We start from the raw sequence: 13712 nt of genomic DNA on the forward strand, positions 1-13712 counted from the left end.
CTCATTGTTATTCACCATGACCTATGACATCCATCTACACTTGCTGATGACATCAATCATCAAGACATCAGTTGCATAAATTTGCCCTTATGGACTTCCCACGAAATGGGTCATGTGGACCCCATGAGTTAGCACAGAGGAATTTTTTTGATGTTGGAAATTAATACCCACCGCCTGATTTTCAACGCGCGGTTCATATGTCCTAGATGTCTGAATTTCCCCTATTTCACGCTTTTTGAGTTTTGTTTCAATAAAACTTCAAATCTTCAAATCTTTCTAAATGTCAGCATGATCATCTGTATCCTGGAAAGCCTATTCCGCAATGACGATTCTAAATGATCATTCACTTAATAGCTTAATGAACATGAAAGTGATGTGGAGCATATGCTTTGGTTTCACAGTGAATTTTATTAAACGATTAGGGGTAAAAGATATACAGTAAAGGCAACGTTGATGCATGTTTGTAAAATTCAGTTCAATTTCGAATTTAAGTAATTGCCTAACACTTGTAACAATTACGTTATTCCAAAGCTACTTTACAGAAATAAAAATAGTAGATATCAATCAAAAAAAGAAATACATTATATATATATATATATATATATATATATATATATATATATATATATATATATATAATGTATTTCTTTTTTTATTGATATAGCCTATATATATATATATATATATATATATATATATATATATATAATATAAATTTTAGAAAAAAAAGTTAACAGTTTGTTTGTTTGGACCAAGTTAGATGGCACTCTGTGTCATATGTTTAAAACACCAATCTAGCAATCATTATTTAAAAGAATAGCACTTGTCTCTTCAGTATTGAAGCGTTGAAGCGCTGCAGCCCTTCTGTTGGCTTGTAATGGCCTAACACTTTGGTAAAATACTCTGTGTTGATTTTGACTCTGTGTGATGTCTCTACATTTTTCACACTCTCGCTAAACATTTCCGTTTTTACTGAGGTTGTGCTGATTTAAGATAATCAAGTAAATAACTAGCTGGGACTATATGTTTATGGTTTTGGGTGTGATATTTGAGAAAGTCGGGCAGACAAACTGGGCAAATAGCATGTAATTACACGATCATGAATAGTAGGATACGCAGGATTAAGAGCGCAACAGTAATACAGATAAATAAATAATCTTGCAATCTTACAAAAAGTCTGGATGTGAAGGTCACATTTAGCATTAGAATGTTTCTGGTAATTGATAGTTTAACGTACGTTTTGCTTTTTTTGCTTGAAATAAGGATGTCTTGGTATTGCTAAGTTGAGGATTCTTGAGCTCTGAGGTTTTAACACCTCGAGAGTTGTGCAGAAGCAGAATCAGAAAACAGACAGAGCAATGTGAAACAAAAAATACATTTATAAACATTACAGTATCCGGTGCTTTCTTCAGTAGTTTTGTTTATGCAACACAACGGTATATACTGGAAGGCTCTTTTGGCTTTTCATTGTAGTTCTACCAAGATGTTCTCCAATTTCACATAATCGAAATCGATTTACTAAAACATGTAATGCATTGCGTTTATAATCGGAAAAGCGTTGAAACCTGGCACATATCCCCACATCGTCATATCTCTCCTGGATTGTCGGAAATAGGTAATGACTTAGCCCGGAAAATGATGGTGTCCTGCGAAATGATTCTGAAACCACACCTTGAATTAAAAAATTTGTTTGGTTGGTTTTCCGGAGCTGTGGCAATGAAACTTGCGTGTAATGAGGGAATCTCTCAGTCACCTCAACTCCTGTGACGCTAAATACGGACCACGCAGAAACTGAAAGAAGCTTCCTTCGTGATTTGGTATTTATTAGTCATGGGTTTTAACAATTTTGGGGTCTGCTAATTGGATGATTTTAGCGTTAGGGTTAGTTAAGGTTAGATATCAAATAGACTGCCATATATTGTTATATATTTAACAAATAGAGCCATAGTTTTCAGTCAGATTGCTGCTTCCAAGCTAAGTCACACCCAATGTAGAGACATTTAATAAATGTTGTGTAATAAGTAGACGAGTCTACTTATTACCAAAAAACAAAACTATTCATTCTTGTACTTTTGGGATTATGCTTTGGAAAGCTGCTTACCACTAATTACAAAACTATCTAAACTGAATTCTTTATCATTGTCAGACGTCTCTTAGGTTTCCCATTTATAAGTCATATTGACAAATACACCATAAACCATTATAAACCACATTAATTTAGAAACCTGATTCATTTGTGAAGAGCCATAGCACTGTGCACTTGTTGCTATTAAAAGCTAAAAACGTGATTTTGATGAAATACCTGGTCAGTGGACTTATGCTGTCTTTGGGTCAGGGTTGAAACAATGATGTGTGTTTGTTGAATGTTCAGTAAAAGACAATGATCCCTGTTTCGTTAACACAATAAACCTGATTAAGATTTACATTTTATTAGTTTCAGAACATAGGGAAAGCAACAACTCTGTATTACAAGTCAATTACGTTTTAAGAATTTATTGTGCAAACATAATTAAATACCAGTAATGGGTTTTTATTAGAAAAAAACAACTCCTCCATTTGACCACCCTCACATCCTAAGGGCATTAGAATCAATATTGCAGCTTAAACTGTACAGATTTAAAGAAAATAGGTTAAGAATGTGTTAAAGCATACTGAACACATCTGTAAGCTAGCATGCAGAGAATTTAGGTAGCAGGCAACAGTGCTTTGAAAATATTCCTCAAAAGGCCTAGAGCGTGTAGTGCTAGTAAATTGTTTGTGACTCTAAAGTTAATATCCTTCAAGCAGTATTAAGAAAGCTTATATATAAATGTACAGTATCTGCCAACTGGAAGCATCAGAAATCATTTTAAATTTATCTAAAATAAGATTCAATACGTTTTTAGTTCAAGTTATAGGGATATTGGTATAGATGCTTCTTTTTAAAGTATGATTAGATGCTGTATATTGTGATTTTTTTTTATTGTGCTTTTGGATTTTTTTTTAATGGTGATTTTTATGATTAGGGATGTCTTTTGCATGTCTCATACCTTGCTGGATCATGAGACCAAAGTTCATAAAGTTAAAGTTAATAATAATAGAAAAGTCTGAAGGGGATGTGTATGAGCACACTATTAAGGATGGTGGACCAACTACAGCTACAACAGCTGCAGACTGTTTTAATAGTGCTTTATTGTCATAATGCTTATTATCATAATGGCTCAGTTTACTCAAATAGAAGGATAAGACAGTATTTCACAGTCTTCACTAGAAGGGTATTTTACAGTGTTTTTACATTTGCAATACAAATTACAGCATTTGTTTCATTGTACATCTAAGGCCCAACAGTAGGATCTCAGTAGTGCTGGGGTTTGAACCCTTGACCTTCCAAACAGTAGTCCAAAATAAGCAATGAAATATCCCTTTTTAGCCATATAGTGCACCATTTAAGGCTTTACAGTATGCTTCCTTTACTTAAGCATGTTGGTTTTAAGCAGATCTTTAATGGAACTCTTTGATAATTTGTTTTTACTAGAAGCCATTCAGAGCCCATTACTATTGCAGTTAGCATTTGTTACTTACTAATTTGAATAAAAAAAGGTACCAGGGCATTCGAGTCAAACCAGGATTTTTGAATGTGCAGAATAAAAAACACTGTTGAGACTAAAAACTTATGAGAGTGTAATCTTTATTTTTTTATATAATCCTTTGCTACACGTATCCCAGGGTTTCACTAGTGCTTGGTTTTCTTAGCATGACACGACCATGCTCAAACTGCCTGCTTCACATCTCAAATTCTGGCCACCCAGGAACTGAATTAATGGCAAAAATATGTGGAAATGGCTAAGTGTAAGGTAAGGACTGTAATGGGGATGTGGCAATAAATCCCAGCTGAAAGTGGTTTACATGTATGACTGTGTGTACATTTCCCACAGACAAATGTGTCTCTTCTGCAAGTTGACAAGTTATCTATCGATTTTTTTTTAAGGATCAGTTGTTGCACTCGCTGAATGTTCACAAGAACGACTGCAGTGCTCTCTAAGCCACTTCGGTCAGGATCATCATTCACAGACGTATGGCTTTCTTTAAAATGTTTGCACCATTTACATGTTTTACTGTGGATAGGAGTGTTTAGGTAATGACTTGGTCTGGAACACATTTTCTTCTTCATCTTCAAACTGTTTGGTTGGTTTTCCGGAGCTGTGGCAACCAGTGAAACTTGTGTGTAATGAGGAAATCTCTCAGTCACCTCAACTCCAGTGACGCTAAATACAGACCACGCAGAAACTGAAAGAAGCTCCCTTTGTGATTTGGTATTTATTAGTCATGGGTTTTTAACAATATAGGGATTACCTAAGGTAATTGGATTACCTTAGACAAGTCAGGTTAGATATCAAATAGACTGCCATATTTATATTGTTACATATTTAACGAATAGAGCCATAGTTATCAGGCAAATTGCCGCTTGCTCGCTAAGTCACACCCAATGTAGAGAAATATATTAAATGTTGTGTAAATTGACTAGACATTCATCGTTAAACTATTTTGTACACATCTGTAAGCTAGAATGCAGAGACTTCGGGTAGCATACATTGGTGCTTTGAGAATATTACTCAAGAGGCCTAGAGGGTGTAGTGCTTTTAAATTGTTTGTGACTGTAAAAGTTAATATTCTTCAAGAAGTATTAAGAAAGCTTGTAACGCTCAGATTTTATCTTTAAGCTAGTTACACTAATACGGGTTCTAGAATCCAACTTCCGGTGTTGCGCAACGTAGTCAAACAAGGAAAGACGCGACACAACAGTTCCAAGCAAAAACCCAAAATGAATTAAGTGAAAAACCAAACAAACAAAGGTGCACCAAAAACCAATATTTACAAAATATATACAAATATAAATACGCGTGTGTGGGTGTGTGTGTGCGAGTGAATGAGATAAATGTCCAAAGTCCGGATTATTGAAAGCGGGTGTGTGTTGAGAGTGATGAGTCGGTCTCACCGGCAGTAATTAAATGTTCCGGGAGCACGACAACGGAGTAAGAGGGTAGTGGAAATGTCCGACAACGATTAATCCAAAAAAAAAAAAAACGGTAATCCAATGGGTCACAGCAGTGGCGGACTGGGACAATAATTCAGGCCGGGAATTTGACTCCACTCCCAGGCCACCTCTGCTGCTGCAGTCACCACCACCCTATTCATGTAATCTACTGGACTGATAAACTTGTAGGCTAACCCTATTATTGTAACAGGTAGACTACCAGATGCAATATAAATGAATTAAAAAATAGCCCTTAACAACTCACTAGGAATACACCATTTATACTACCAAACCAATGACAAATTTTTTAAAAGAGATAATAAGAGACACATTCACATGTTGAAATATTTACATTTTATGTATTTTCAGTGCTCAACTCTAGTATATCAAATGCATCAGAAACACAAACACAAATAAACTTAACAAAACCTATGACAGCGTAAGTAACAGATAACAATGTTTACTCAATTATGGCATTATGTGGAACAGACCAGTAAGAGTAAACAGTAAGTAATTAGCACTACTAGTACACCAGTAGGCGTTTGAATTGGGTGATACTTTAAAAAAAATCTAAATCCTTAGACTGTGGACAGGCAAAATAATCAAAAGAGATATAAAGGCTTTCACTGTCTCCTTAATCTTTCCCTGAATCCTTCTCTCTCTCACTCTGCACATGTACAGTAGTTGCTCTGCAATATGAAACAAGCATGTTCAATAATCTGTATTTATAATTGTGCAGCCATCAGTTGTATGTCCCCAAAATCACAGTCTTACTACTGATCTTATAAATCATAAAAAAAGCACATGCTGTTTAAAAAGTATAGCCTGCTGCATGCATGTTTAGTTTAGCTTATCTTTAACTTTACCTGAAGTCAAACGCTGTGACTCAAACGCTGAACTGTCCACCACCTCTAGCTCAACAGCAGGAGCATTTACAGCACTAGTGCTACTGCTGCTGCTTCCTCCGTCACCTTTTCAGACGAAACGAGACTTGACACAGCACAGCAGCACTTACATATTGTTGCTCGTTTTTGGTTCAGTTTTATCGATTGTGATGATCTAAGTGATTTGGATGAAACTGGTTCGTCTGCCAAATTATTATAAATATAATGTAGATGTAATCTTGACCGACCTGTTCCCTTACTGGCGAACATGGCTGGGATTTTGCAGCAGCTTGCTGCGTCTGCGGCCAGGGCTTTTTTCCTTTTTTTATACGCTGACTCTCTGCTCCTCCTTTGCGTTTACGCTCCTTTTTTTTTTTTTTTGAACGATTTAGTCAGATATTAGGCAGTGCGTCGCTGACGTTGGGTCATGTGATGTGGGAGTGTAATTTTCCCTCCTGATCTTCTAATCTTCCTCTCCATTGCCTGATTCGTAGATTGAGAGATCCGTCAATTAATTCGTAGTTATACACCAGCCTATCATATGCCAGGCTGATCGTCTGCACAGCGGCCGCCGGCAGGCCAGAACGACCGTCAGGCCACCGGGAAATGTCCCGGTGCTCCCGATGGCCAGTCCGCCCCTGGGTCACAGTCTCCACTCTCTCTCTTAACAAAACTACAGCGCTGTTTACTCCTCATCTCTCTCCCTCTCGCTCCTTCGCGGCAGCGCTTTAAAGGCGGACCAGGTGACCTTCTGCGTCACTGCCGACCTCTCGCTACCTGTTAGCGAATTCTCGCGAGAGCCTCTTTTCGGGACCACCTCCTATTGCTTGGGGTAAAACAACCCTAAAAGACACCTTAACGGGGCACAGCTGCTTTACCTTTATAAGCTTTAGCCATCTTTCCCCCCCTATAAAAAGCCCTTCATGTGGCTGCGCTACAAGCTTATATATAAATGTATCTGCAAACTACATGTACCAAAAAATTTTTATCATTTTGGTTCTATCCAATAAAAAATTCAATACATTTTCAGTTCAAGCTATGGAGTTATTATAGATGGTATAGATGGTTCTTTTTAAAATATGTTTAGATATATAGCTATATATTATGTTTTTTTTACTGTTCTTTTGAAATGATTTTTATATTTAGAGAAGTCTTTTGTATGTCTTATACCTGGCTGGATCATGAGACCAAAGTTCATAAAGTTAAATGTAATAATTATAGAAAAGTTTGAAGAGGATGTGTATGAGCACATGGTTAAGTATGGTAGACCAACTACAGCTACAACACCTACAGAATGTTTTAATAGTGCTTTATTTTCATATAGCCTAGCTTACTACCATAATGGGCAGTTTACTCAAATAGAGAGATAAGACAATATGTCACGGTCTTTTCTGGAAGCATTAACATTTGTCACATTGTACATTGCACACATTTTAGGGGTCTACTAATTGGATGACCTTAGATAAGTCAGGTTAGATATCAAACAGACTACCATGCATCAAATCTTTCTCAGTCATTATGGATCAGAAGTGTATTTTCCTAGCTTTTTTTATTTGCCCAATAAATAAGCCTTAAATATAGAATAAAGCCCAACAGCCCAACAGGAATAAAGCATCCTAGAGGTGCTGGGGTTTAAACCCCTGATCTTCTAAACAGTAGTCCAGCATAACCGATGAGCTATCCCATATTTCACCCATAAAGTGCACCCTTTAAGGCTTCATGCATTTAACATTTGCTACTTATTAAAGGTACAAGGGGCATTTAGGATATTCAATCCAAGATTTTTGATTGTGCAGAAAAAAAGAACACAGTTATGAGAGTAAAACAACTTTTATTTCTCCATATAATCAATCCCCTGCCACACTAATGCACTTATCCCAGGGTTTCACAAGTATTTGAAAGCTATCAAGGTAGAAATTTTTCTTAGTATACCAGGGTTATATTCAGACTGCCTGCTTCACGTCTCAAACGCTGGCCTCCCAGGAACTTTTTTAATGGCACAAACATATGGATATGGAGCAGAGTCAAGACTGTAATGGGGATGTAACAACAACTCCCAGCTAAAAGTGATGTTCATGTATGATTGTGTGTACATTTTCCAGACAGAGACAGGATAATCTTAGTTATCCATAGATTTTCAAGGACCAGGTATTGCGCTCACTGAATGTTCATGAAAATGACTGCAGTGCTCTCTGAGCCACCTCGGTCAGGATCGTCATTCACAGACGTATGGCTTTCTTTAAAATGTTTGCACCATTCAGATATTTTACTATGTATAAGAGTGTTTAGGTAATGACTTAGTCTGGAACACATTTTCTTCTTCATCTTCAAACTGTATGGTTGGTTTTCCGGAGCTGTGGCAACCAGTGAAACCTGCGTGTAATGAGGGAATCTCTCAGTCACCTCAACTCCTGTGACGCTACATACGGACCACGCAGAAACTGAAAGAAGCTCCCTTCGTGATTTGGTATTTATTAGTTAAGTCAGGTTAGATATTATAGAGATTGTCATATTTATTGTTGAATATTTAACAAATAGAGACATAATTATCAGTCAGATTGCCGATTGCTCGCTAATTCAGACCCAGTGTTAAGAAATGTAATAAATGTTGTGTAAATTAACTAGACATTCATTGTGAAACCATTTTGTGCACATTGTAAGCTAGCATGCAGAGACTTTAGGTAGCATACAATGGTTACTAATACAAATATTACTCAAGAGGCCTAGAGAGTGTAGTGCTTGTGAATTGTTTCTGACTGTAAAAGTTTATATCCTTTAAGAAGTATTAAGGATTTTTATGTACAAATGGGTCTGCCAACTGGATACATCAAAAATTTTAAAAAATTTTAAGCAATATATGATTCAATATGTTTTCAGTTCAAGCTATTGAGATATTGGTGTAGATGCTTTTAAAAAAAATGATTAGACTCTGTATATTATGATTTTTTAATTCTGCTTTTAGAATCATTTTTATGTTTAGAGAAGTCCTTTGTATGTCTTACAACTTGCTGAAGCATGAGTCCATGGTCTTTTATGGAAGCATCAGCATTTGTCTCATTGTACTGTAAGCATGTTTTAAGACAAAACATTTTTAATCACATATATGACAATATCTAATCACCAGCTATATATACATATATAACAAATATATTCACACTAAGTAACGGAGTACTACATATAATCTTTAAGAACCCATAAGGTTTGCTGCTAACAAAAATAAATATTTAAAAAATCATATGGGATGAACTGTAAGACATAGAGGACCCAAGGAAAGTGAGATGCTTTCACACACACAAGATCAAACACTTACACCGCATGAGGAAAAGTTTAGCCTTGGCCAACTCAGATAAGAAACAAACTTGAGGAGAGATGCCATGCTGAAGCGTAGTGGGGTAACGGGAAAGGACCCAAAGTATGAATGGGCTGTTGTAGCTGAGAGGCACTTATTATCTCTTTTCAAAAAACAACCAGATAACCACGACACACTCATTAGTGCAAAGTACAGTTTAATTTGCTTCAGGAATAAAATGGATACAGACCAGTGGAGAAAAATCATTGAATAATATTTTTAAAAGCCATATAATGATATAAAGATATCAAATGAGCAATAACAAATTGAGGTATGCATATAGATACATAAAAAAGGCGTAACTAATGTGATATGGAGCTGAGCATGTGTGAGCATCTAAACTGATATCACTGGCTAGATGAGGAGGTGGAGAGGATGGAAAGACCTGCCGCCTCTGACAAAAGACTACACCAATTGGCAAATTAGTGGGAGGAACGTAAACAGCAATACACCTGTTAAAAGTCACCTTTGCTGGAAAATCAGTCTGTGTGCCAACCGTATTTGTCCCAGGAAACCTTAGCAAATATTAAGGACGCTTGGCACTCTGCCTTAATTTTATCGAGATCAGCGCAATCAACAAGTGGCAGAATGAAAGGATGATCAGCACTGTCCACACTGTCCATGCTATCCATGCTGTTGCTATGGTGCGCTTAGCTAGGGGGAAGGCATGGAAAGGTGTGAGATTAGTTAAGAGACATAAGCAAGTTACAAAATGCTGAAGAATGTTTCACGTTTAAAAAAAGTTTAACAAAAAGGAGAGATGCTCATCCATGGTCTGTCTCCGTGTGACTGATGACATAGGCCCAGAAAACGGGGGACTGTATTAAAAACATTGAGCACCTCCCAACTATTTTTTATAAAGTTAACGAAGACGGTTAAAACATAATAGAAATACAAAATAAGGAAAAAAGAACTATAATGGGAAATTTATAGAAACTACATATGTAATAACAGGATGGCAGAAGAGTTAGATTTTAATGGGGAATTTCTGGAGTAAGTTAAAAGATAATGGGCGACCTTGACGGTCAGAAGTAAGAAAAATTAAAAAGACCAGGCGGACCAAATTTGGTCGAAGGAAGTGTGAAAAAATAGAAACCAAGTGACCAAAGTTGGTCCCCGGAAGTAAGAAAAAGGGGAAAAACCTAGTTTTTTTTTTAATATACCCAATAAATAAGCCTTGAATATAGAATAAAGCCCAACAGTAGTATCCTAGAGGTGCTGGGGTTTGAACCCCTGATCTTCTGATCAGTAGTCCAGCATAACCAATGAGATTTCCCATATTTCACCCATAGAGTGCACCCTTTAAGGCTTCATGCTTACTGTACTTAAATTACTATGGCATTTAACATATGCTACTTATTGAAGGTACAAGGGGCATTTAAGTCATTTTATTTCTCCATATAATCAATCCCCTGCCACACTAATGCACTTATCCCAGGGTTTCACAAGTATTTGGAAGTTATTAAGGTCAGATTCAGATTAAAGATTTAAGAGAAAGATTTAATGCATGGCAGTCTATTTGATATCTAACCTGTTTCTCAGTCATGATAGATTAAACATGTATTTTCTCATCTTTTTTGACCAATCAATAAGCCTTGAATATAGAATAATGAAGGTTAACAGCCTTCCTCCAAGGCCCAACCGGATCAGTATTATCCTAATGGTGCTGGGGTTTGAACTCATGACCTTCTGATCAGTAGTCCAGCACAGTCAATGAGCTATGCCTTTTCACCCATATAGTGCACCCTTTCATGCTTTCTGTACTTGAATTACAGTACTTGGATAGTATGTTTTATTTAAGCATATCTTTTAATAGAGATATTTTATACAGTATTGGGTTTTACTAGAAGCTATTCAGAGCCACTTACTATGGCATTTAGCATTGGCTACTTACTGATGGTACAAGGGGCATTTCTAGATTCTTGATTGTGCAGAATAAAAGATTAAAAAAAAAAATGCTAAACTAACGCACTAATAGGGTTTTACTAGTACAGTAAAGTAAGGATACTATCAAGGTAAAAAGGTATTTTTAAGGTACCATCTCAGTATGCCATGGTCATAATCAGACTGCCTGCTTCACGTCTCAAACGCTGGCCTTCCAGGAACTCCTTTAATGGCACAAAAATGTGGAAATGGTTAGGAACGGGTTCAAGACTGTAATGAGGTTGTAACAACAGCCAAAAGTGGTGTTCATGTATGATTGTGACAAGTTGACAAGTTATCCATCGAAGGTGGATGCACTTGGTGAATGTTCACAAAAACGATTGTAGTACTCTCTGAGCCACCTCGGTCCGGATCGTCATTCACAGACATATGGCTTTCTTTAAAATGTTTGCACCATTCAAATGTTTTACTGATTGTAAATGATTTGTCATTTCAGACAGAATATAGGCAGCAGAAAAACTATGTGTCAGTTTAGCTTCTTGTACTATAGAGCAGGCATCACTAAATGGTAGACTGTGGTCCAGATCCGGAATAAGTGACAGTTCTGTCCGGAACCAGCAACCAGAGTTTTTTTACATTCATTTACAGCACAGCAGCATGAAAATGAAGAGACACTGAAGAGTGATTAAGGAATGGTGGAAATATACAAGGCCATCAAGTTCAAAAACACAAAATTCGGACCTCAGCTCAAAGAAAATTTTATTGACTGGACCTTCTTAAAATTTAAATCAGCACCCCTGCTATAGTGTCTATACAGTTATACAGGTTAAGTATGTACCACTATAATATGAGAAAATATCATGTTTTGCATAGCCTAATTTTAGAGAATGTGGTGCAACAAGAGAAAGAGGGGAACACTGAGTGACCTAAGGACAGATTTTCTGTTGTGGTATTCATACTGCTTGTGTTTCACTCATCTACTCTTGCTAACAAGTACTTTCACTAGTCAGTCCATGATCATATTCATGAGAAGAATAGTCAAAATATCAGCAATTTAAAAAAAAAAATGGTTACTTGGGAAAAGCTAGTGACTAAACTATGTGTCGTTAGTTAAACCAAAAACAATTGAAAGTAAGATCATTGGACTAAATAATTAATTTTAACCAAACTCAAACTGTTTATGAAAGTTATAGGTGTCTTAAGGATATTCACAAAATAACAGATTAGCATCATTATTATTATAAATATATTATTAAAAACATTGTGGTTAACAAAAATGCTCGTCTTTTTTATTTAACATGGAACAAAAGAACTGTAACATACTGTACACTTCATGTGTATCTGTGGTTTTGTAAACCTTTGATAAACCCCAGAGGCAACGAGAATTGCATTGATATTGTCTTGCACATGCATGCTTAGATCAACAAAGTGACGAAGTGACATATGACACAGTATGGGCAATAAAAAACATACAGCCATTGTTCCGTTTTGCTACTTTCACTGGGTCAGCACTGGTAGAGGTTTGTTGAATAACATTTACACACCTGTGTAACAGAATAAATATGGCAGTGCACTGTCCAAAGTGTTGTATAGCTAGTACTGTAATTCCCAGTAACTGAAGTTTCTTAGCGTACACCCTTGTCTGGTTTCTCCTCATGTGTTCAGTAAAATCCATTGGGGTAAATTTAGCCAGTGATTTATCAATATTTGTCTTGGTAGTATTATCTATGGCAGGAAACTTGACAGACAAGTTTTGAATGTTTTCATTGTAGATGACTTAACTGAAAATGTTCTATATGCCATGGTGATGTTGTCCACCCACTGCACCGGTCTCTGTTCAGAAACGGAGGTTCTTTGAGGCTAGAGGCTAGTATCGTCACAGTCCAGCTAAATAGTACGGCCTACTAAGCCTCGCAGCAAGTACTAAGTTGTCTTGATACTGACAAAGAGGCTCAACTGTGCCTTGCCGCACCGTTGAATAGTCCCAATAGGTATGTTGGTCTCAGTGGGGCTTCCCAAGGATGGGCAGGAGGATTTGTGCAAGGTCATGAGAGCCGTTTCGTCTTATGCCACTATGTCGATTGGCGCATATCTGTCTGTCATGATTTTGTCTGAGAAGTCTAGAACATAGCAACATTTTAGAACTAAAGACCAGAAAAGAAAATCCTCAATTTCAGCTGGTTGGCTTACCATGATATAAATTACACTGAGATATACTGTACATGTTGCCCATTTTACATATTTTGGAGAAATCACATAAACATAAATGTTTTTCAGGTATGATGGATTACACATGTTTTATCTCAGCTGTTTTTTGACCAATAAATAAATGTTGAATATAAAATAATTGTATAAAAAAGTGTATGTGTCAAAAACATTGTGTATTTTTAAATCCTGTCATCTTTTAATGCTTAAACTGAATTCAATTGAACAAAGCGTAATCAGATTACTGTAAACATTAGTGGTTTATTGTACTGATACATATTTATACATAGCTTGGTTACGTCACAACCAAACATGCAAAATTCTACACTGAACTGCACAACCAAATAAGTTACATTTTACAGGTATATTGATTTTT

Source organism: Clarias gariepinus, chromosome 12 (genome assembly GCF_024256425.1).
Source record: "Clarias gariepinus isolate MV-2021 ecotype Netherlands chromosome 12, CGAR_prim_01v2, whole genome shotgun sequence".
Lineage (NCBI taxonomy): Eukaryota > Metazoa > Chordata > Actinopteri > Siluriformes > Clariidae > Clarias > Clarias gariepinus.